This window comes from Ambystoma mexicanum, chromosome 1p (genome assembly GCF_040938575.1).
Source record: "Ambystoma mexicanum isolate Mex_15411 chromosome 1p, UKY_AmexF1_1, whole genome shotgun sequence".
Taxonomy (NCBI): Eukaryota; Metazoa; Chordata; class Amphibia; order Caudata; family Ambystomatidae; genus Ambystoma; species Ambystoma mexicanum.
The window spans coordinates 529,733,865-529,758,590 of NC_090921.1; positions in this window are offsets into that span (position 1 = coordinate 529,733,865).

The window sequence follows — 24,726 nt, forward strand, 5'->3', positions numbered from 1 at the left end:
GGTTCACTGTTGCTGTGTCCAGTATCTATTTTGTTAATACTGGGATGAGGGAGATATTCCCTGATGCACTCTACACAGTTCACCAATAGCGCTATAGCTGTCACTGTGGTGAGGAACATTATGTTGTGTCCCTCTCTTCACCTTCCCCATATCCGTACTGGATCTCTTGTGCCTCCCTTGACCTTCTCATGGAATGCAGCATGTCACCGGTCCTTCCTGGGATGGGGTATCTTGTCACGACTTTCGCTGCTCTTCTTGTCCACTTCGGTGGCCCCGGTGCACCTTCATGGTCCTCCACTCCTTACGGTCTTGGCTACATTCTGGGACCCGATGCTCCACATTGTTGCGATCATGCCACCACTTCTTCCCTTTGACCTCGCAGTTTGTTTTGCTCCTCTCAGACCCACGTTGGACTCTCGCAGCCTGCCAGAGGCGTTCTCTGCACAGTCTTCCTTCTAGCCCTCACTTGGAATTCAAAACTCCTGGGCTCCAGCGGTCTCCTGGCTTCCCCACGATCAGACTTTCTTTAGACCCTCTTCTCTTTCCTTTTCATCTTCGCGGCTCTGCCCCAGTGCAGCATCAACGCCTGCAGATTATGTCACTTTGGCATTCCTCATGCCGCCTGTGAACCACCTTGTGGCAGTACTTAAGTGTTGGGTACTCTTCATGGTTGCAGTTTTCTTCCTCGTCTCAGTATGTTCAGTACTGGTAATAACCCAGTTGCTACAAAAATATATGGGCTTACTCTCAATGACATAGGTCGGTTTGGATGGGGCTCTAGGGAATGTTGGGGAGTGACATGGCTCAAATGGCTGCACCGTAGGTGATAGAATTTGTCCTCAACGGGGGAGTGCCTCCCCATGAGGTCCTTCTGCATCAACCCCCCCCATGAAGGGACTATTGGGTATCTGTCGCACCTCCCTAGCCTCATGGGAAAGGGCTCCCCCTTGCAGAGAAGTGATGACACCTTGCAAATTGTTACAGGGCATGCAATGGATTGTCTGAATGATGTATGAATGAGCAGGTGAATGACGAGTGTGTGTTCTATATATATGGTGTGAATGAGAGCACGTAGGCTGTCTGAATGTGTGTGCTTGTGTGTTTTTGTGTGAAGAGCTGGGCAGTGGCACTCTAATTTTACAGGAGAGGAATGGATACTTTCTACTTGTGGTGTGACAATTTTTACATTTTTGTTGGGCATCCAGGGTAAAATCATTATGAGTGTTCTTACATGGCTAAACGAGCCTGCTTTTGTGCAGCCAGTGTGGATATTTGTTCTTATTGTGTCATGACCTCTTTTACTGGCAATCAAGGGTAAAGCAAACATGATAATTGCTTTTATGTAGCTCGACTAGCATGCATTGATGAAGCCAGTCTGGTTATATGTTGTTACTGTTACATGGCATTTTCTACTGGTAATCAAGAGGAAAGCAAACATGATATGTTTTATTCCATGGCTATAGTGACCTACATTAGTGCATCCATTCGGGACATGTTTTCTTACTGGCGCATGGCATTTTGTTTCTGAGCATCAAGGGTAAAGCAACCATGCTAATTATTATTACATGGCTAGACAGGACTAAATTAGTACAGCCAGTCTTGATATTATTTCATACTTTGCTGGGCATCAGGGGTAAAGCAAACTTAAGTGGTATTACATGACTAGGCTGGCCTACATTGGTGCAGCCAGCCTGGATATACTTTGTTACTGTGGCATGGCATTCTTTATTAAAAAACGAAGGTAAAGGTGAGCACTACAATGTGACTCATACGTTGAACATTGAAAGTTGTTCAATCTAGAGAAGCTTTCGCCTGGGGCTACCAGTTATAAAGAGGTCCTGTGGCATAGGGACCAAAAAATCATGGAAAAATGAGATAGAGTAAAAATGCTCTATCAAGAACTGGTGCTCACAGTTGGCCCTAAAGAGGGCTGAACATTCGGAAGAAAATGTATCAAATTGTTTATCCACAACTTATATAGTAATAAATTATCACCGTCAATTATGATGATGTATAGAAATGTTTATTCACATCCCTTATTTGTAGCTCTTTTTGAATATTATTCTGTCATATTCAATGAGGCTGCACCAAATCTGGTTAGGATCATATGTACAGATGCCAATGCATTTCGGTTACAAAAAACCTTCATCAGGCCGGTACATTGATTCAGTGATCTATCTACATTGACCAACATTTCAACAATTGTCAACCATTGCGTAACAACAACGTTTCAGATGAACAAATGTAAACACATACCCAATCCAAGGGTTCCACAACGGAAAGAACATGAAAAGCCAAAAGCAGAAAAAGCTCTATGTCAATAACTGGGTGTCTGTATATACCGCAAATTAACAAAGCCTTGTTTATAAAAAAATATTTTTCCCATACCTTAAGTTTCAAATAATTCTTAAATGTTTCTCCATAAGCGTGAGAAGCAACGGGTAGAAGTGCGGGCTCCTGTAAAACCCACAGGGAAACTTATCAGTAACAAGAAACGTTAATTGAAGCCGTAAGAACGGGAAAAATGGAGTCAACCTTACCTGTCAGAGACGCTGTGTCAGTGACAACTGCATTCGCACGAGCGCGCGCGCAAATGACTGTTTCTGTATTTGAATGTTTCCATGGTGACCCAACGGCGTCGTGTGGTAGCACGTACGCCTTGGGTCCCACCTTCGTGGCGTCACAGAAGGCGGGACAATCACCATGGGAACAGGGAAGCTAGTGTGTAGAACATACGTGCGCTTTCTCAAATGAGAAAAAGTGACTGTGGCGCTGGCACAAAATCTTACATATCTCGTAGAAAGGTTAAATGGCAATCAGGCAAACAGAACATTGCATAAAAATGTCATTTCAAGCATAGAACTCCAAGAACGTCATGAGAACTAAGAATGTAGTTACAAGTAGAATATGCAAACATTTGCAGTGGAACACAGAGAATTACCAACAGTTGCAGTTTTAAGGTATGTGTTAGTTGGCCCAAGATGGGGCATATTCTTAATGCATTTTTTACAAATAGTGAACTGTTCTATAAAGGTGTCCATCTTAAAAAGCATGATGATCTAAAACAAGGAGACAAGCTTAGAATACAGGGGTATCCCAGACGGCAAAACAGCAAGGTTCATCCCTAGAAACAGAGGAAAAAAGTAAAAAAATACCGAATTTACAAATAGCACACATAGTTTATCTCTTCATTGATACCCTTCGGCGCCGAGTGCCCAGTCGATCAATCCCGTACGTTTCTCGTTGGTCAAGTCGCTTTTGCAAGTTTTCATATTTGTTGTTTCTTTGTACCACCTCCAGGATCACAAATTTTATCTGTGCCAAACTATGTCGTTTCTCGCACCAATGTCTTGCTACTGCTGAGGTAACTGTTCGGTTTCTGATGCATGATCTATGTTCATTCCAGCGAATTTTCGCCGTGCGTTGTGTTTGACTTACATAGAAAAATCCACATGGGCATTTGATACCGTAAATGATGTTTTGGGTGTCACAAGTCGCATAGTCTCTTAATTTGATTTTTTCTCCAGAGTGCGGATGATAGATGATTAGTCCTTTTATGATATAGTTGCAATTACTGCAATTCAGAGAAGGAAATGTTCCAATGCGGTCTGTGAGTTTCTTCTTGCGTGGAGGTTTAGTGTTCACTAGTTTGTCTTTCAGGTTTTGACTCCGCTGATATGCAAAAGTAGGAAATTCCTTAAACAGGTGTTTTATTCTTTGATCACATGTTATTGTGTTCCAGTTCTTTTTAATTATGGTTTTAATCCGCCTGCTTTGTCTGGAAAATTTGGATACAAAACCAAAGGAGGTGTTGATTTCTTCTTTATTTGAAGTTTCAACAAATCTTTTCTGTCTTGCGTAGCTGTGCGGATGGTGGCTGCCTCTTTTTCAGCCGTAGAGTAGCCTCTCTCCAAAAACTTGTCTCCCATGTCTTTCACTGCTTTTTCATAATCAGAAGGGTCACTGACTATTCTTTTTACCCTTAGCATCTGACTATAGGGCAGATTTTTGATTAAGCTCGGTTGGTGAAAACTGAGTCTTTGCAAAAGGTTATTGCGATCAGTACTCTTTCTGAAAATGGTTGTTTGGTACTCACGGTCTGTGATCTTTATTTCCACAAAAAAATGTATCTTTTCTCTAGAGTATTCGTATGTGAATTGTATTCTGGGATTGATACTGTTTAAGTAATTAAGAAATTCTAGCAATTCTGTTTCGGTGCTTGTCCAGATGCCAAATATATTGTCAATATATCTGATCCACACCCTAGGTTATTATTCCAATTGATGTTTTTAAGTACATATTCAGTTTCAAATTTATGCATAAATGCATTGGCATAGGGAGATGCCATGGTTGCCCCCATGGCTGTGCCGACTACTTGAAGGAAAAACAAATTTTTATATTGGAAATAGGAGTTGTTACCGATAAATTCCAGAAGTACCATAATGAACTCTTTCTGTGCTGGAATGTCTTCTTCTTGCAAAAGTAACCATTCTACTGCTTCTTGACCTTGATCATGCAGAATCAATGTGTAGAGACTTTTGACGTCTGTGGTAAAGCAAATATGATTAGAGTTGAACGGTATTGATTGAAGTTGCTGTAAAAAATGTGTAGAATCCTTTATATAGGTGTTTGTCTTTTGAATGAGTGGTTGTAAAAAGAAGTCTATATATTTTCCCAGTGGTTCAAGAATGCTGTCCATACCGGCTACAATAGGCCTACCTGGTGGTTTCAGAGGATCTTTGTGAACGTTAGGCAAAATATAGAAATGTGGAATACGTGGATGAGAATTCGTAAGAAACTTTCTGGTGTTGTGATTAATCCATTCTAATTCTTCTGCTTTTGTGTGTAGACCCTCCAAATGTTTCTTTATTTCCTCAGTGGGGTCAATGTCTAGTAAAGCATATACGTTGGTATCATTGAGTTGCCTGATACATTATTGATCGTAATCTTGGCTGTTGAGTAATACTAGACTGCCTCCTCTATCCGCAGACCTAATGGTGATAGATTTGTCTCCATATAAATCTTTGATTAACCGGAGTGCATGTGGTTTCATGTTGCGATTTTTGGAATGTCCAAATTTAATTTTCTCAAGGTCTCTGGTAACTTGTTTTTGAAATATATCAACAGAAGGTACAGTGATTGGGGGAATGAAGTTGCTTTTACTCTTAAATTCTTTGAAATCTAAGGGGTCATCATCTGTTGGTTGATCCTGCTCTAGTTCACAGAAAAATACTTGGAGCTTCATTTTGCGTATTAGTTTGTAAAGTTCAATCTTTGACTCAGAAAGGGTACTGTCAAATGTAGGAACGTAGCTGAGTCCCTTCTGTAAAGTTTGATTCTCTTTAGGTGTTAAGACCCTTGAAGATAGATTAATCACTGTTTTCTTTTGCTGCAATCTTGTGTTTGGTTTTTCTTTTCGTTTTTCTTTGGCCCCTTCTTGTTCTCTTCGGCCTTTGTCTAAAAAAGGAACTCTGTTTCTATTGGAGTTATCTGGACTACCTGATGATCCCGAGGTATTTGGAGTGGGTTCTTCTTCCTGTTGAGTAGTTTCTCTTGCGGTATCTGTTCCTGAACTAGATGTTTCACTTGTATGGTTTGCTTTAGGTTTTCTTATTGGAGGTCCGTATTTTTCCATCCAGGTAAATACCTCATCCTTTAAATAGTCATACGTGTCCCTTTTAAATTGTCTGATCTTCTTGCTTTCCAGCTCTTTAGTGTAGTCTGATAGTTTGGTATTGATATCCTCTAGTGTGGTATCTACTTCTTCTCTGTTAAGGGTCGCACGTGCTACCACACGACGCCGTTGGGTCACCATGGAAACATTCAAATACAGAAACAGTCATTCGCGCGCGCGCTCGTGCAAATGCAGTTGTCACTGACACAGTGTCTCTGACAGGTAAGGTTGACTCTATTTTTCCCGTTCTTACGGCTTCAATTAACGTTTCTTGTTACTGATTAGTTTCCCTGTGGGTTTTACAGGAGCCCGCACTTCAATTCTACTAGTAATTGCAACTATATCATAAAAGGACCCATCATCAATCATCCGCACTCTGGAGAAGAAATCTAATTAAGAGACTATGCGACTTGTGACACCCAAAACATCATTTACGGTATCAAATGCCCATGTGGATTTTTCTATGTAAGTCAAACACAACGCACGGCGAAAATTCGCTGGAACGAACATAGATCATGCATCAGAAACCGAACAGTTACCTCAGCAGTAGCAAGACATTGGTGCCAGAAACGACATAGTTTGGCACAGATAAAATGTTTGATCCTGGAGGTGGTACAAAGAAACAACAAATATGAAAACTTGCAAAAGCGACTTGACCAACGAGAAACGTACGGGATTGATCGACTGGGCACTCGGCGCCGAAGGATATCAATGAAGAGATAAACTATATGTGCTATTTGTAAATTCTGTAATTTTTTACTTTTTCCCTCTGTTTCTAGGGATGAACCTTGCTGTTTTGCCGTCTGGGATACCCCTGTATTCTAAGCTTGTCTCCTTGTTTTAGATCACCATGCTTTTTAAGATGGACACCTTTATAGAACAGTTCACTATTTGTAAAAAATGCATTAAGAATATGCCCCATCTTGGGCCAACTAACACATACCGTAAAACTGCAACTGTTGGTAATTCTCTGTGTTCCACTGCGAATTTTTGCATATTCTACTTGTAACTACATTCTTAGTTCTCATGACGTTCTTGGAGTTCTATGCTTGAAATGACATTTTTATGCAACGTTCTGTTTGCCTGATTGCCATTTAACCTTTCTACGAGATATGTAAGATTTTGTGCCAGCGCCACAGTCACTTTTTCTCATTTGAGAAAGCGCACGTATGTTCTACACACTAGCTTCCCTGTTCCCATGGTGATTGTCCCGCCTTCTGTGACGCCACGGAGGTGGGACCCAAGGCGTACGTGCTACCACACGACGCAGTTGGGTCACCATGGAAACATTCAAATACAGAAACAGTCATTCGCGCGCGCGCTCGTGCGAATGCAGTTGTCACTGACACAGCGTCTCTGACAGGTAAGGTTGACTCCATTTTTCCCGTTCTTACGGCTTCAATTAATGTTTCTTGTTACTGATTAGTTTCCCTGTGGGTTTTACAGGAGCCCGCACTTCTACCCGTTGCTTCTCACGCTTATGGAGAAACATTTAAGAATTATTTGATACTTAAGGTATGGGAAAAATATTTTTTTTATAAACAAGGCTTTGTTAATTTGCGGTATATAAAGACACCCAGTTATTGACATAGAGCTTTTTCTGCTTTTGTCTTTTCATGTTCTTTCCGTTGTGGAACCCTTGGATTGGGTATGTGTTTAAATTTGTTCATCTGAAACGTTGTTGTTACGCAATGGTTGACAATTGTTGAAATGTTGGTCAATGTAGATAGATCACTGAATCAATGTACCGCCCTGATAAAGGTTTTTGTAACCGAAATGCATTGGCATCTGTACATATAATCCTAGCCATTTTTGGCGCAGCCTCATTGAATATGACAGAATAATATTAAAAAAGAGCTACAAATAAGGGATGTGAATAAACATTTCTATAAATCATCATAATTGACTACTATATAAGTTGTGGATAAACAATTTGATACATTTTCTTCTGAATGTTCAGCCCTCTTTAGGGCCAACTGTGAGCACCAGTTCTTGATAGAGCATTTTTACTCTATCTCATTTTTCCATGATTTTTTGGTCCCTATGCCACAGGACCTCTTTATAACTGGTAGCCCCAGGCGAAAGCTTCTCTAGATTGAACAACTTTCAACGTTCAATGTATGAGTCACATTGTAGTGCCCACCTTTACCTTTGTTTTTTGTTACTTCATACTCGGCATAAATTAAGGTGGAGGCACACCCATATAGAATTCCACAAAAGAAACATTCTTTCCACCTTCCATAACATGTCATTCGCTGACATAGAAGGTTTGACCACAAAAAAAGCAGAAACATTAGGCTTTACAGCTGAAGAGGCTGACAAAATCTTAGGATTAATTAAAGACACTGGTTTCAACACAGCCAACACAAATGCAGGAGACCCAACACGGCAAATCAAACAGTTAGAATACCTGATTCGCAAGGAAATAAACCGAAAACTTCATGCAATAACACTCGGCAGATATTACAAGAACCAAAGAATACCCAGGGGCCTACGCATTCAATTAAGGCCTACTCTCTGTAAGGAGAACAACGAGTTTGTCAAAAGGTGGGAAGCTATACTCAATAAATGCTCTCTAGATCTCATTTTACTAACGATACAAGAATTGGCAAAGAATCTCAATGATTCGGGACAAGAAATACAAGAAATAGAGAAGGAATTAGTTGCGACCCTTAACAGAGAAGAAGTAGATACCATACTAGAGAATATCAATACCAAACTATCAGACTACACTAAAGAGCTGGAAAGCAAGAAGATCAGAAAATTTAAAAGGGACCCATATGACTATTTAAAGGATGAGGTATATACCTGGATGGAAAAATACAGACCTCCAATAAGAAAACCTAAAGCAAACCATACAAGTGAAACATCTAGTTCAGGAACAGATACCGAAAGAGAAACTACTCAACAGGAAGAAGAACCCACTCCAAATACCTCGGGATCATCAGGTAGTCCAGATAACTCCAATAGAAACAGAGTTCCTTTTTTAGACAAAGGCCGAAAAGAACAAGAAGCGGCCAAAGAAAAACTAAAAGAAAAACCGAACACAAGATTGCAGCAAAAGAAAACATAGTGATTAATCTATCTTCAAAGGTCTTAACACCTAAAGAGAATCAAACTTTACAGAAGGGACTCAGCTACGTTCCTGCATATGACTACCCTTTTTGAGTCAAAGATTGAACTTTACAAACTAATACGCAAAATGAAGCTTAAAGTATTTTTCAGTGAACTAGAGCAGGATCAACCAACAGATGATGACCCCTTAGATTTCAAAGAATTTAAGAGTAAAAGCAACTTCATTCCCCCAATCACTGTACCTTCTGTTGATATATTTCAAAAACAAGTTACCAGAGACCTTGAGAAAATTAAATTTGGACATTCCAAAAATCGCAACATGAAACCACATGAACTCCGGTTGATCAAAGATTTATATGGAGACGAATCTATCACCATTAGGTCTGCGGATAAAGGAGGCAGTCTAGTATTACTCAACAGCCAAGATTACGATCAAGAATGTATCGGGCAACTCAATGATACCAACGTATATGCTTTACTAGACATTGACCCCACTGAGGAAATAAAGAAAAATTTGGAGGGTCTACTCACAAAAGCGGAAGAATTAGAATGGATTAATCACAACACCAGAAAGTTTCTTACGAATTCTCATCCACGTATTCCACATTTCTAAATTTTGCCTAAAGTTCACAAAGATCCTCTGAAACCACAAGGTAGGCCTATTGTAGCCGGTATGGACAGCATTCTTGAACCTCTGGGAAAATATATAGACTTCTTTTTACAACCACTCATTCAAAAGACAAACACCTATATAAAGGATTCTACACATTTTTTACAGCAACTTCAATCAATACCGTTCAACTCTAATCATATTTGCTTTACCATAGACGTCAAAAGTCTCTACACATCGATTCCGCATGATCAAGGTCAAGAAGCAGTAGAATGGTTACTTTTGCAAGAAGAAGACATTCCAGCACAGAAAGAGTTTATTATGGTACTTCTGGAATTTATCGTTAAGAACCCCCTGTTTCCAATATAAAAATGTGTTTTTCCTTCAAGTAGCCAGCACAGCCATGGGGGCAACCATGGCACCTCCCTATGCCAATGCATTTATGCATAAATTTGAAACTGAATATGTACTTAAAAACATCAATTGGAATAATAACCTAGGGTTGTGGATCAGATATATTGACGATATTTTTGGCATCTGGACAAGCACCGAAACAGAATTGCTAGAATTTCTTAATTACTTAAACAGTATCGATCCCAGAATACAATTCACATACGAATACTCTAGAGAAAAGATACATTTTTTGGATGTGAAAATAAAGATCACAGACCGTGAGTACCAAACAACCATTTTCAGAAAGAGTACTGATCGCAATAACCTTTTGCAAAGACTCAGTTTTCACCAACCAAGCTTAATCAAAAATCTCCCATATAGTCAGATGCTAAGGGTAAAAAGAATAGTCAGTGACCCTTCTGATTATGAAAAAGCAGTGAAAGACATGCAAGACAAGTTTTTGGAGAGAGGCTACTCTACGGCTGAAATAGAGGCAGCCACCATCCGCACAGCTACGCAAGACAGAAAAGATTTGTTGAAACCTCAAATAAAGAAGAAATCAACACCTCCTTTGGTTTTTGTATCCAAATTTTCCAGACAAAGCAGGCGGATTAAAACCATAATTAAAAAGAACTGCAACACAATAACATGTGATCAAAGAATAAAACACCTGTTTAAGGAATTTCCTACTTTTGCATATCAGCGTAGTCAAAACCTGAAAGACAAACTAGCGAACACTAAACCTCCACGCAAGAAGAAACTCACAGACCGCATTGGAACATTTCCTTGTCTCAATTGCAGTAATTGCAACTATATCATAAAAGGACCAATCCTCAATCATCCGCACTCTGGAGAAAAAATCAAATTAAGAGACTATGCGACTTGTGACACCCAAAACATCATTTACGGTATCAAATGCCCATGTGGATTTTTCTATGTAGGTCAAACACAACGCACGGCGAAAATTCGCTGGAACGTACATAGATCATGCATGAGAAACCGAACAGTTACCTCAGCAGTAGCAAGACATTGGTGCGAGAAATGACATAGTTTGGCACAGATAAAATTTGTGATCCTGGAGGTGGTACAAAGAAACAACAAATATGAAAACTTGCAAAAGCGACTTGACCAACGAGAAACGTACTGGATTGATCGACTGTGCACTCTGGCGCCGAAAGGGTATCAATGAAGAGATAAACTATATGTGCTATTTGTAAATTCTGTAATTTTTTACTTTTTTCCTCTGTTTCTAGGGATGAACCTTGCTGTTTTGCCGTCTGGGATACCCCTGTATTCTAATCGTGTCTCCTTGTTTTAGATCACCATGCTTTTTAAGATGGACACCTTTATAGAACAGTTCACTATTTGTAAAAAATGCATTAAGAATATGCCCCATCTTGGGCCAACTAACACATACCTTAAAACTGCAACTGTTGGTAATTCTCTGTGTTCCACTGCAGATTTTTGCATATTCTACTTGTAACTACATTCTTAGTTCTCATGACGTTCTTGGAGTTCTATGCTTGAAATGACATTTTTATGCAACGTTCTGTTTGTCTGATTGCAACCTTTCTACGAGATATGTTAGATGTTGTGCCAGCACCACAGTCACTTTTTCTCATTTGAGAAAGCGCATGTATGTTCTACACACTAGCTTCCCTGTTCCCATGGTGATTGTCCCGCCTTCTGTGACACCACGAAGGTGGGACCCAAGGCGTACGTCCTACCACACGACGCCGTTGGGTCACCATGGAAACATTCAAATACAGAAACAGTCATTCGCGCGCGCGCTCGTGCGAATGCAGTTGTCACTGACACAGAGTCTCTGACAGGTAAGGTTAACTCCGTTTTTCCCGTTCTTACGGCTTCAATTAAAGTTTCTTGTTACTGATTAGTTTCCCTGTGGGTTTTACAGGAGCCCGCACTTCTACCCGTTGCTTCTCATGCTTATGGAGAAACATTTAACAGTTATTTGAAACTTAAGGTATGGGAAAAATATATTTTTTTATCAACAAGGCTTTGTTAATTTGCAGTATATACAGACACCCAGTTATTGACATAGAGCTTTTTCTGCTTTTGTCTTTTCATGTTCTTTCCGTTGTGGAACCCTTGGATTGGGTATGTGTTTAAATTTGTTCATCTGAAACGTTGTTGTTACGCAATGGTTGACAATTGTTGAAATGTTGGTCAATGTAGATAGATCACTGAATCAATGTACCGCCCTGATGAAGGTTTTTGTAACCGAAATGCATTGGCATCTGTACATATGATCCTAACCAGATTTGTGCAGCCTCATTGAGTATGACAGAATAATATTCAAAAAGAGCTACAAATAAGGGATGTGAATAAACATTTCTATAAATCATCATAATTGACGGCGATAATGTATTACTATATAAGTTGTGGATAAACAATTTGATACATTTTCTTCCGAATGTTCAGCCCTCTTTAGGGCCAACTGTGAGCACCAGTTCTTGATAGAGCATTTTTACTCTATCTCATTTTTCCATGGCATTCTTTATTGTCATCAAGGGTAAAGCCATCATGATGAGTGTTCCTATGTGGCCATACTGCCCTACATTGTTGATGCTAGTATGGGCATGCTTTCATACTGTGACATGGCATCATTTACAGGCATCAAAGCTAAGCAAACATGATGAGTGTTCTTACACAGCCATACTGGCCTACATTAGTTCAGCCAGTCTGTACATGTTTTATTACTGTGGCCTGGCATTTTTTACAGGCAAAGCCAACAAGAGTATGTTTTTATATGGTAATACAGGCATACATTGTTGCAGATTTCAGTGACATGTACTGGCAAAGCCAGCATGAACATATTTATTTCTACTGGCATATATTTTGGGCAAAGGCATCATGAAAATGTGTTGGAAAATGCTCATTTGCAGTGTTGGTGACTTGCATCTATTGGATGTATTCCTTTGTTACACAATAAAACCGATTGCAAAATGTTTGGCCTTTTACACTATTTTTCACAGAAAGTGTGTTGCAAGATGCACCATTTGAACCCATTCTTTTTAAAATGTCCTCCCAAACTCTACTTGATTAGTTTCAGCTCCCCTGCTGTGCTCAGTTGCTGCATATTCATGGGAAACATATACATCCCTCAAATTAAAACAAATCACCAGCCAAACGTTCACTTGCCAGTGCCATTTCTAAGCAGTCTTCTGAGAGTTAATGGATTAATTGCAGATGTACATGCACTACAGGGTTAATAAAACGTGTCTTAACCAAGTGTGCCTTCAATCACTTGATTTCAATCAGTTCCTTGTACTGAGATCTGTTAATAACAAGCATTGAAAAATTCAACGGGTTTGGTTTGTGCATAGGTGTTAGATAGTCCTTTGCCAAGCACTGCTATCATGTGTCTAGGTAAATGCACAATTTTTCAGCTTTTTCCATCTTATGGTCAGAGAAAACCATTATACCACTGCCTGGAAAATGCCTATCCTATGCTTACACAAAAGCCAAAACTGTTGGCTTTGCCAATATCAACCAGTTCTAGCTATTTGGTGGTGCTGTAAGCAGTGCCTATAAGCCAAGACTGTTGGCTTGGGGAAGGGGGCCACTTATGTTATGTTACTGGACTTTATATGGTGCACTGCTGCCCTTTGCCTGGCCTTTGGCTGAAAATACAAGATAGCTTTGCTGCTGTGTTGATGCATGCCCTTCAGAAGTACACCGGTACTTTGTGTTGGTCTGTTTCTAGGTGATTTGTGTCAACGGTATAGAGACAATTGTGTACAGATGGCGACCGCAGATGGACGTGGTGGTACTAGGTTGCAGTGGCTGGGTAAAGGTGCATGTAAGTTGGTTGTAGGGATGCAGATTTCTGTTGTTTGATCTATGCAGGGAGGGATTTTTAAGATGCATGAACTGGTCTGCATAGGGCATGTTTAGGGCAGGGAAAATAGAATGTTAGTATTGGAGTAAACAATTCATACTATACTATGGGCAAATAATTAATCAAGAGTGATAAAACAGCAAATGTGTTAGGGAAATCAACTAAACTAGGTCTAAAGGTCCAACTAGAGCATACAAGGCACACAGCGCAATTAAGAAAGATACAGCAGGGCAATGGTTAAAGTAGGTAATAAAATAAAATATAGTCTCGGAAACTAAGGAGCAGAATATAGTGGGGATAAATTAAACTAGGGCACATAATTCAACTAGGGTAAACACTTTATACAAAAGGGACAACTATTAAACTAGGGTCAACATATTATAAAATGGGGCAACAATTAAACTAGGGCATACAATTTAAACAGTGGGGTAACAGTTAGTCTAGTGTGCTAATGTTAAAGCGTATAAATGTGAGTGTGCACATGTGCTAGTGTACATATGTAAGCACTAAGACCTCACTTATATTTCTATCATAGCACCCCTGCTTAGTCCAGTAGTGGAACCCACGTTTGAAAATGTGCCGAGAGTGGATGTGAGGAGAGACACACAGCAGATGGGGGTTGTTTGGCTTTTTTGCCCCCACCTCCATTTTCCCTCCTTTGGCCATGCTAGTCCCTACGGCCATTCCCAACAACTACCTGACCCACATCACCAGAATCAGCCTTCCCAATCCCCAAGGATCGCTTTGAGATAACCCTGTGCTTTAATGGGATGCAAATGCTATTTCTAAGCATTCTTCTGAAATGTAACGGCTTAATTGCAGATGTGCCTTCTTGCTATACCAGTACATAACATCCAGCTGCACCTTAAAGTAAACTGCTCCCACACAAATCTCTGCCCTACGAAATGCCTTGCCACCCTTCAAACTTGTATGGTAAACCCATACCTACTACTCAACCCAACCAAAATGTAATCTGTACTCCTCAGCCACCCCTCTAAACAGGAAACCATCCGGGATGGTTGTACGAAATCCAACTGGACGAATTTACCCCCCAACCTTCCCCATCCACTAAATTCCTCATGTCCATCATGATTGACAACATCTCCTTTCAGCAGTACATAAACAAGAAAGCCCAGTCCGTAAAGTACTAGATCACACTGCTCCACAAGATAAATTATGCTCTTTATCCCTCCGAAGGACGTCTGGACCATGATACAGATTTCCTTGATTGCACTCATTGATGGGGGCAACACCCTCCTCGCTGTGCTTCCCATAGTACTGCCACGTATTTTAGCTGAACTGGAAGATAATACATTCATACAATAGGATCTGAGCATTATTTGTAAACTGTAGTCTTGGTATATATTAGTTCTGTTATATAGTTAGGGCAAACATGGGAAGTAAATAGGTAGTGTGACAATTCATAGAACCTCGTCACTTCTCCCCAGCGGGGAGCCCTTCTTTGTGAGGCTAGGGAGGTGAGGCCACTACCCGATAATCCCCTTAGGGGTGGTAAAAAGTAGGAGGACCTCACAGGGAGAGACTCCGCTCATGGGGATAAGGACCTCCGTTCTGTAGAGGAACTCCCTAACCCTTTTGCTCTTACAACGGAATGCACTAGGATGCATGAAGATCTACTCAGCCACTAACCAGGGAGGAGTGAAGATCATTCTAATGACAGTAAAGAAGAACTTTGCACTGGGAGAGGACCTAGCTACTAACTATATAAAGTGAGAAGGGAGCAATTGGTTTGAAGCCAGCAGAGCCCGGGTAGTTCAAACAAGGAGTCCTGTTGGTGATGCAGAAAACCTGGTCCTCAGAAGCGAGGATGCAGAAAGGGGGAAGCCCCAAGAGAGTCCAGTGAGCCTGCAGGGAAACTATTCACTCCAGAGCTTGGGAAGTCAAGGCAGTGGCGGGACCTCTGAAAGGTGGACTTTTTGGTACTACAACAGAAGCGAGACATCAGCCCCAGGCCTATGCGGATCAGCGCTGGTGATCGAGAAGGAAGCAAGAAACAAAGAGGTAGTCACTCGCGACCCCAGAAGAACCAGAGATGCATTCCATGTTCAAATCAGGTAACCGGATTTGTGGGAGACCCGGTTTGGGTCTGGGTAGACCAGAGTGCATCAGGAGTAATCTCCCTCATCACAGTATTGATCCGAAAACCAAGAACCAAAAGTGCATCAGGAGTGATCTCTCTCATCACAGTAGCTTGAATCAGAGAGTCGAGATGCAAGTGTGCATTGAGAGTGATCGCCCTCATCACAGTGATAGCACTAAGAGAAATGAAACAGGAAATACTACAGAGTAGTATCCCTCATCACAGTGGTGACCCCCTTGAAACTAAAGAGAAGTACAGGAGTAATGTACCTCCTCACAGTGGGGACTCTGTTAAAACCCATAAAGAAGAAACACTTGGGATTAATCACCCTTGTCACAATGGTAACAATAAGAGAAGCCAAAAAGAAGAAACACTCTTGAGCAATCACCCTCGTCATAGTGGTAACTCTAAGAAAAGCCAAAGAGAAGAAACACTTGAGAGTAATTTCCCTCGTTAAATCGGTAACACTAACAAAACCCAAAGAGAAGAAACACTCTGGAGTAATCTCCCTCATTATAGTAGTAACATTAAGAGAAGCCAAAGAGAGAAAACATCTGTGAGTAATCTCCCTCGTCACAGTGTTGACACAAGGAGAAGCCACACAGAAGAAAGCAGTCTAGAGTAACTTCCCTTTTTACAGCAGTAGTTGGCAAAGCAGACAAAGTCAAGAGTGCAACAAAAGTGATCTTCCTCATCCAAGTGGGGACAGTGAAATGCATAAAAGTCAAGAGTGCCTCAGGAGTACTTCACTTCATCACAGTTATTTCATTAACAGCAGTGAAGAAAATAACAGACAACCAGAGCTGTTTATAGAGAACGTTCAGTGTGGGAATTGGTCAAGGACCATTGGCATTGTGGAACAAGTCTGTAAAAATCTGTTGGAGGAACTAAAGAGACCTTTGAGGACTATTGGGTGGATTTGGAGAAGGGAGTCATTCTCCTGCCTTGGAACCCTTTGTTGAATCAGAAACTGACTAAAAGACTGTGATAGACTGAATCAGTCTGCCAGAAGAAGGGAGGCATTCTCCTGGTACTTTGTTTTTCCTTTAAGTAGTGAACAAATTTGAACTTAGTGGTAGGCTTAGAATAGGTTTTCACAGGGGACTGAGACTTTTCTTTAGACAATCATCCTGACAACCAGCACCCGTGTTGTATTTACTTCAGATAGGGATAAACCTCCAGAGGTAGGGAAAAATAGATTATTTTCTTTACCTATTAATAAAGAGTTGCTTAAAAGAAATGCAACCTCAGTGTCCGACTCTTCACTCCACCTCGCCAGAGTAGGCAAATACATATTGAAGACATGTCAATAAATAATTGCATTTGAAATGTACACATGTATTGTGCACAAACGTACAATTACAAATGACTTCTCTGCTGTCTCCCATACAAGTCCGAACTTAGAGCCAGCTGATCAATTATTTCGTTGTGAAAGAGAATGCTGTAAACACTGACTCTGGGCTGCGATCCAGTGGCGGTTTTGTACATATTACCTAATGTTCAGTAAATTATAAACATTGTTCTGATGGACTCCATGCCATGACTCCATGTGATGTAGCTTGACGTGGCTTCCGGGCAAGGCCGGATGCACTTGCAGCATATTAATAAAAATTCTCTGGAAATATGCATAAACAAACCAGAAGAATTTTTTTTGAAACAGAATACATATAGATTCTGGGATGGGTGAAGCAGAGTTGTTCGTGCTCATCAAGGAGTTACGGACCCAAGCAAGCTGGAAAACCTTCTCCACTCTGGGTTTTGGAGGAAGGAGGGGCTCATTGCTCCTCTTTTTCTGATCTGGGATATTTGCAGCACTAAATTGGATTTTTAATGGAGGCTTCTCCTTTTGCTTTTGAGAGAACTATATTTTTATTGAGCTGTGTAGGAATACATCAAGTGCTTAACTACAGCCCAAACCAATTGAACCATATTATATAGATTTGATTTATGTTTGCATGATGACCAATTCCATTGACTCGGAATCTCCTTTAAGACTTTGTCACAGCCATTAGAGACCACAATAGCTTTTTAGGTTGTTTTCTTCCATTGGATTAGATTTTTTGAGAATGTTCTCATGCTTTTTTGGATTGTACAACTCAAGCCTCCCTCCAGCTCAGCTTTTAAGTCTCTACTATCACAGAGGATTGGTGCAAAGGGTTTACCTGTTTTAATATCACATTGAGAAAAGGGAAGAGGTACTGAATTAGGATTCATTTGATCGCCCATTACTATGCATCAGGCATTTTAGTGAGAACCAATTAGCGTTAAAAGAAAATTATGGTATTAGATTGGGCCTCATCACGACTTTGGCGGTAACCCTTAAATCTGGTGGTCGCGCTGTTACTGCCGGATTCAAGGGTCTGCCAAATCAGCTCTTGGCTGGGGGAAATCCACCAAAAATTCACGCTATTACCGCCCGCGGTAAATCCGCCGGTGGTAAGAGCGCTAATTTTCCCCATTGAGCCCAATGGGGAATGGGGCATTCCCGAATGGGCTCAATGGGGAGTGAGGAATTACATTACCGCAAAACTCGTGATCCGGCGCTATTAGCGCCGGGGAGTTCGGCGGTAGGGCTAATTCCGCTGGCGGTTACCGCCAAAGTCGTGATCAGGCACATAGGCTATAAAATGATAGCAGTGTTTTCATTAATAACCTTTCTTATATTGAGTGTGCTATGTGTAGTCATAATGATAGTTGCAATGTTTTTCTATTACTTCTTTCTTGTAATAAAAAGAAATGCACTTTGCAGGAGAGTGTGGGAGCAGTTATTCAGTGTTCTTTACTGAGAATCAATTCATGAACAGTTGTGCATGTGAATTTAATGTGCCCATCAATATAAACTGCAGTATATTGTCTTACAGTATATTGTGCATGTTTCAATATGGAATGGGTTGGTAGGAGGTTTAACAGTAGTCCCTCCATACATTACATGACATAAGTAAATCCGTCCTGTGTGGATGAGTGAGGATGGCTAGCCCACTGCAGGGGTTTATTGTCTACTCTCTTTGATGCACAGTGACAGGTATATGCTTTCTTCACCATCTATTACTAACACAACCCCTATTAAGGTTGTGGGGGCTTAGCACATTCCATTTGGGGTGGAGGATAGGCTCTGGTTGTATAGGTGTTCGCTGGCGTCATCTTGTAGCCAGGTAGTACCATTGTGGCAGTGCCTGGAAAATGTCCATCCAATGCCTACACAAAAGCTAAAACTGTTGATTTTGCCAGTGCTTGTTAATTATTGAGGCAGATTTACCTAGTTCCCAGCCTAACTATCTGTGCTATGGTTCTCAGCAATTTGATAGGGTGAAAATGCAGATGTGCACCGCCTAAAGTCTAGCCTTCAGCAGGATGGATGTACCTTAGGTACCCCTTTTTTATCAAGGCAAGTACAGCACCTTTGCATGATTGGCTGTGCTCTGCTGAGTACCTGGTTGGTGGCAGCTCCATTAGTTTTTGAGGTGCAGCCTACAAAGGTACCTGCGAAGATACAAACTGAAATCGCAAAAAACAATGCAGGTTCTCCAACAGCCAGAGCATGTTCTACATGCAGAATGCATGCTATGCTACTCAGCTGGCCTTGACGACATAAGGAGTTGCTCTTTTCCCTTTGACTTCTCCGACCCTCAAATTTGATTGAATACACCAATGTGATGGGCTAGGATAATCTTTCTGACCCACAGCATCTCCATACATTCCTAAGGCTCTGAGCCAGTACTGTAGTGTTGGTTACCAGGCATTTGGTCGAAATAAATTGGTCGACCAGGCAAATGGTCGAACCAATTTGGTCGAAAACCAAATGGTCGAATTTTTTTATTTTTTATTTTCACCCCTTTTTTTTATTTTTTTGGGGGGGTCCCCCCCAACCCCCTTTTTTTCTCTAAAAACCCCTTTTTTTAAAAAACGAAAACCCGAAAAATAAATATATAAATAAAAAAAAAAATTCGACCATTTGGTTTTCGACCAAATTGCGTCGACCAAATGTCATTCGACCAGTTTTGAGTCGACCAAATGACTGGACACCGTAGTGTTTACTTCTGTAAACGGGAGAACCACAATTACCTAATAACAGAGTAGGGCTTTGCTGAAGAGCCAACTTCGGTCGCAGTGTGCATGGCCAGACCCCTCACTCTGAGTCTACATTTTGCTGAGTGCTAAACACAAAACATATGAAAAGAGAAATTTATGCTACAGGCCCTGATCCGTCAATGTTACACTGCATCATTTTGCACGCTATATCTATGAGCGAGGAGGTTTTACATTTCCAAAATAAAGTAGCCATTCATCTTTATTGGACTGGTGACATTGTGACATACTGTATCTGGTCCCACTCCAAACACCCCTCTTATAAAGTGGGTGTATAGACCCAGTACCGAGCCCCTCGACTACAGAGGGCACTGCCAGTACCAGCATTGGCTCCAGATCTGGAGAAAAGACGGATACCCTGCAACTATCACCACTTCCTAAAACACTCTTCTGACTCCTCAACCATCACTACAGTATCACACTTTCCAACTGCTCTGCTCCCATCATCACTGTCTCAGAGTCTTACATGAAACCACAACCATCACCTTAGTCTCAGGTTCTCTGTGAACCCTACAACCCTAACTTGTACTTCAAACTTTCTCCTAATCCTAGAGCAATCGCTGCTCCCTCTGACTACTCAGACTGCATAACCATCACCGTGGTATCAGACTATTCTCTGGCCCTACAACCATCACTCTATCAAAGACTAACTCCCTGATGGTCTACCAACCCATCACCCCTCCCTCAGACTTACCAGTTCTCCTGCAACTAGCCCCGCTGTATCACATTCTCGGATTAACCTATAACCATCACTAATATATCAGACTTCCTTTTGGTCCTACACCCATTCTGTGCTCTCACAGGATCGCCAAAGCCATGTAACTTTAACCACTTTCGCAGATTCATCAATGACCCATCAACCATCAATGCTGGCAGCCTCTCCTATGACCAGGTATGCCACTGTTGTCGTACTGGCCTCCGACCCTTCACCTAAAACCCCTGTCTCACCTGTGCCTATGACCTAACATCCGTCGTCCCAGTCACATATGCGCTTTTGAGAGGTCTGTTCACAAGCCTAATCCTTCCCCTTCCTTCTACTCCCTCGCCCCCTGCTCTCTCCCCCACACAGTATACTGTTAGTGTGCACATTGCTCCTTCACATGCCCCCCTGCACCAGTGACTTGAGCAGAGATGGGACTTTCCCACTCAGTGTCATAGAGAGCGGGGCTGAAACCATAAGGCACATCTAAAAACGGTACAACGTCCTTTCATCGCCAGGCATTTCAAAGCCTGCAATTTAAAAGTGCACAAAATATCGTTGAAGCTCATACATTTTTTTTGGGGGGGTGCGAAAAGGCACATAAGTGGTTGTGGGGGGTCTTCTATAGTTAAAAATAGGTGCAGGAAGGGGGGCTGGGTCGACCCCCCCCAAAATAAATTCGATTAACTTTTTCGTTATTTCATTCACGTTTAAATTGCAGGCTTTGAAATGTCTGACGATGAAAGGACATAGAACCCAAAAAAACATGCAGCATGTAGCTCAGGAAATACACAACACTTCAACTGAGGCTCCTAATCATAACAAGGCCTAATCGCTCATGATCCAGCTGGATAAATATATAATACATCCTTCAGGCCTGGCCAAAAAACACTTTGGTTCATTAGGGCTAATTGGTTCCCTCTTACTTCATTCCTGCTTCTGCAAAAAGGCCCGCCTGCACCATCTTCCCTCAGACAGACAAGAATTGTTCACTGCTGGTGACACTCTGGAGCTCATTTTCGGGTCTCCTTGTAATTCGGCGGATTGGACCGTTTATATTTTCACTTTTGCATGCCCAGGTCCCCACCACCAAATGTTCCTCAGTTGCACGGCGGAGTAAAAAAGGGGAGAGGGAAAAGGCTTGTACGCAACCCTTTTTGCACTCCACCATGCAATTTGAGTAAAACCTGCCTGCAATGTATGTATGGCAGGCAGAGTTTCCCATGGATTACTATGGAGTCCGCCTGCTTTCTGAAGGTCCAAGAAGCAGACAGACTGCATCGGAATCCACAGCATTTGCTCCAGCATGAAAATCCAAGCTGGTGTAATTGCTGGAGTATTTGGATGGTGGAGAGGAAAGGAAACGCTCTAGCATGCTGTCTGTCTGAGGGCGGGTTAACAGATGTGTGCAGGGTTTTTATCTGTAAAATCTCCTTCACTTGCACCATTACCTTTGACATAATGGTACTCCCTTGATCGGTTAATATTTCTCTAAGAAAACCAACCCATGACAGAAACGGGATTATGTGTTTAAGAATCTGTTGTGATGTATTTTTTTTCATCGGGAAGGCCTCTGAATACCAGGTTGCAAAATCTAGAATTACTAGAATATACGTATTCCCTAGTTTGGATGTTTCTAATGGTCCCACTATATCCATACCGATTCTAGGGAAGGGTACCTCTATTATAGGGAGAGGTTGTAACGAGGGCTGGTGGAGGAGAGTGTGGAGCTGTTTTCTGGCATAGGTGGCACGTGACTATGAAGCTCGTGATGTCAGCGTAAACCCAGGCAAATAAAACCTGCTAATGATCTGCCCCTGCATTTTTGTTGTTTCCTATGTGCCCTGAAGTCAAGTGGGCATGAGCTATTTCCAGGATGACCCTCCTATGGCTCTTAGGGACTACAATTGAGGTCCTAGTTACCCCATCTGGTGCAATGTCTCCCCAATAGAGAAGCCTTGTTTCAGAAAGGAATGTGCCATCTTTAGACCTGCTTCTTCCTCTTGGATTGACCTGTAAGAAGGCCTCTGAGAGAATAGGGTCATTCTGCTGAGTGAAAGCTAGGTCAGATATTATCTTGGTTCTTTCATCGGTGACTCTCGGGGTTACTGGGGTCACAACATCTGTGGGTTCTTCATCAGCCTTCTCAAGACCCTTTTTACCTCTTTCTGTGATTTCCTGTTCTCAATCCTCTACAGGTTTGAGAAAGAGGGCTCCTTCTAACCTTCTAAGACTCTCTGGTCAATCTTCACCCCGGTTTTTACATGGTATGTTTGTTTCCCATTGTTTTGAACCAAGATTTGTATGCCAACTCTGTAGTCTGGGTCTATTGCTCAAGCAATTACGTCCAAGCCGCATCTCCATGCTAGGCCATCAAATGGCATTCTCCTAAGTCTATAGAGACATCCTGACTACTATGTAGGTCAAAGCTTATAGACTCATTAGTAGGTACAGTGGGGCCAGTGGCCTGGCTACTCAGTTTGGAGTATTTTGGGTTTCACAATTTTTATTGGTTGAGTCAGACCCCACTTTCACACTATAGGTAAGGGTGGCGAAGAAGGAAGCTGACTCACAGCTGGCATGAGGATGGTTATAGACTTTTATTTATAAAAGATAGAACCTCACTATCCCTATCATCTATGAGGGAGTTCCCTGCCTCAAACGTATACTAAAGGATCCATCAGAATGTCTGTCAAAATCAAAGTCCACCATCCTGTATCACAACCTACTTCTATCCCTTACACTACAACTAAGGAATAATATAATCCAACAGAAGGTTCCTTCCCCAGGAGAATGACTCCCTTCTCCTGGTATTCAGGTGATGTTCAAAAGAATGTTCTCTCAAAAAAAAGGTTGCCCGGGGATGTCGCAAGGGGTTTTGTGTCATCCCCAAGAGAACGACTCCCTTCTCCTGTTTTTCAAAAGTTCTTTTCGTGCCCTTCAACTTGCTGTATGTTTTTCCACTGCCTCTCGGTACCAGGATGTCCCAAACCCTCCTCTGCTTGTCAATGGACTTATCTTTGCACTCTGCCGAAGAAATTCTCCTCAGATTCTCAGATCCTTTGCATTGGGGACCCAGACCCTTCTCTGGTGGTCAGTGGTCTTATGGCTCCCAAGGCGATGAGGACATTCTCCTAATATATTTTCTTCACTGTTGCTAGTGTCTGAGACCCTTCTCTGGTGGTCTGTGGGCTTATTGCTGCCACTGCGCCAAGGAAGCTCTCCTTCAATGCATTCTTCACTGTGGTTGCGGTGCCAGACCCTTCTCTGGTGGTCAGTGGGCTTATTGTTGCCACTGCAATGAGGAGGATCTACTTGGATGCTTGGTTCACTGTTGCTGTGTCCAGTAGCTATTTCGTTAATACTGGGATGAGGGAGATATTCCCTGATGCACTCTACACAGTTCACTAATAGCCCTATAGATGCCACTGTGGTGAGGAACATTATGTTGTGTCCCTCTCTTCACCTTCCCGTGTCCGTACTGGATCTCTTGTGCCTCCCTTTACCTTCTCATGGAATTCATCATGTCACCGGTCCTTCCTGGGATGGGGTATCTTGTCACGACTTTCGCTGCTCTTCTTGTCCACTTCGGTGGTCCTGGTGCATCTTCATGGTCCTCCACTCCTTACGGTCTTGGCTATACTCTGGGACCCGATGCTCCACATTGTTGCGATCATGCCACCACTTCTTCTCTTTGGCCTCGCAGTTTGTTTTGCTCCTCTCAGACCCACGTTGGACTCTCGCAGCCTGCCACAGGCGTTCTCTGCACAGCCTTTCTTCTAGCCCTCACTCGGAGTTCAAAACTCCTGGGCTCCAGCGGTCTCCTGGCTTCCCCACTATCGGACTTTCTTTAGACCCTCTTCTCTTTCCTTTTTATCTTTGTGGCTCTGCCCCAGTGCAGCATCAACACCTGCAGATTATGTCACTTTGGCATTCCTCTTGCCTCCTGCGAACCACCTTGTGGCAGTACTTAAGTGTTGGGTACTCTTCATGGTTGCAGTTTTCTTCCTCTCTGTATGTTCAGTACTGGCAATAGCCCACTTGCTACAAACATATATGGGTTTACTCTCAATGACATAGGTCGGTATGGATGGGGTTCTAGGGAATGTTGGGGAGTGACATGGCTCAAAGGGCAGCACCGTAGGTGATCAAATTTGTCCTCAACGGGGGAGTGCCTCCCCATGAGGTCCTCCTGCATTACCCACCCCCCCATGAAGGGACTATT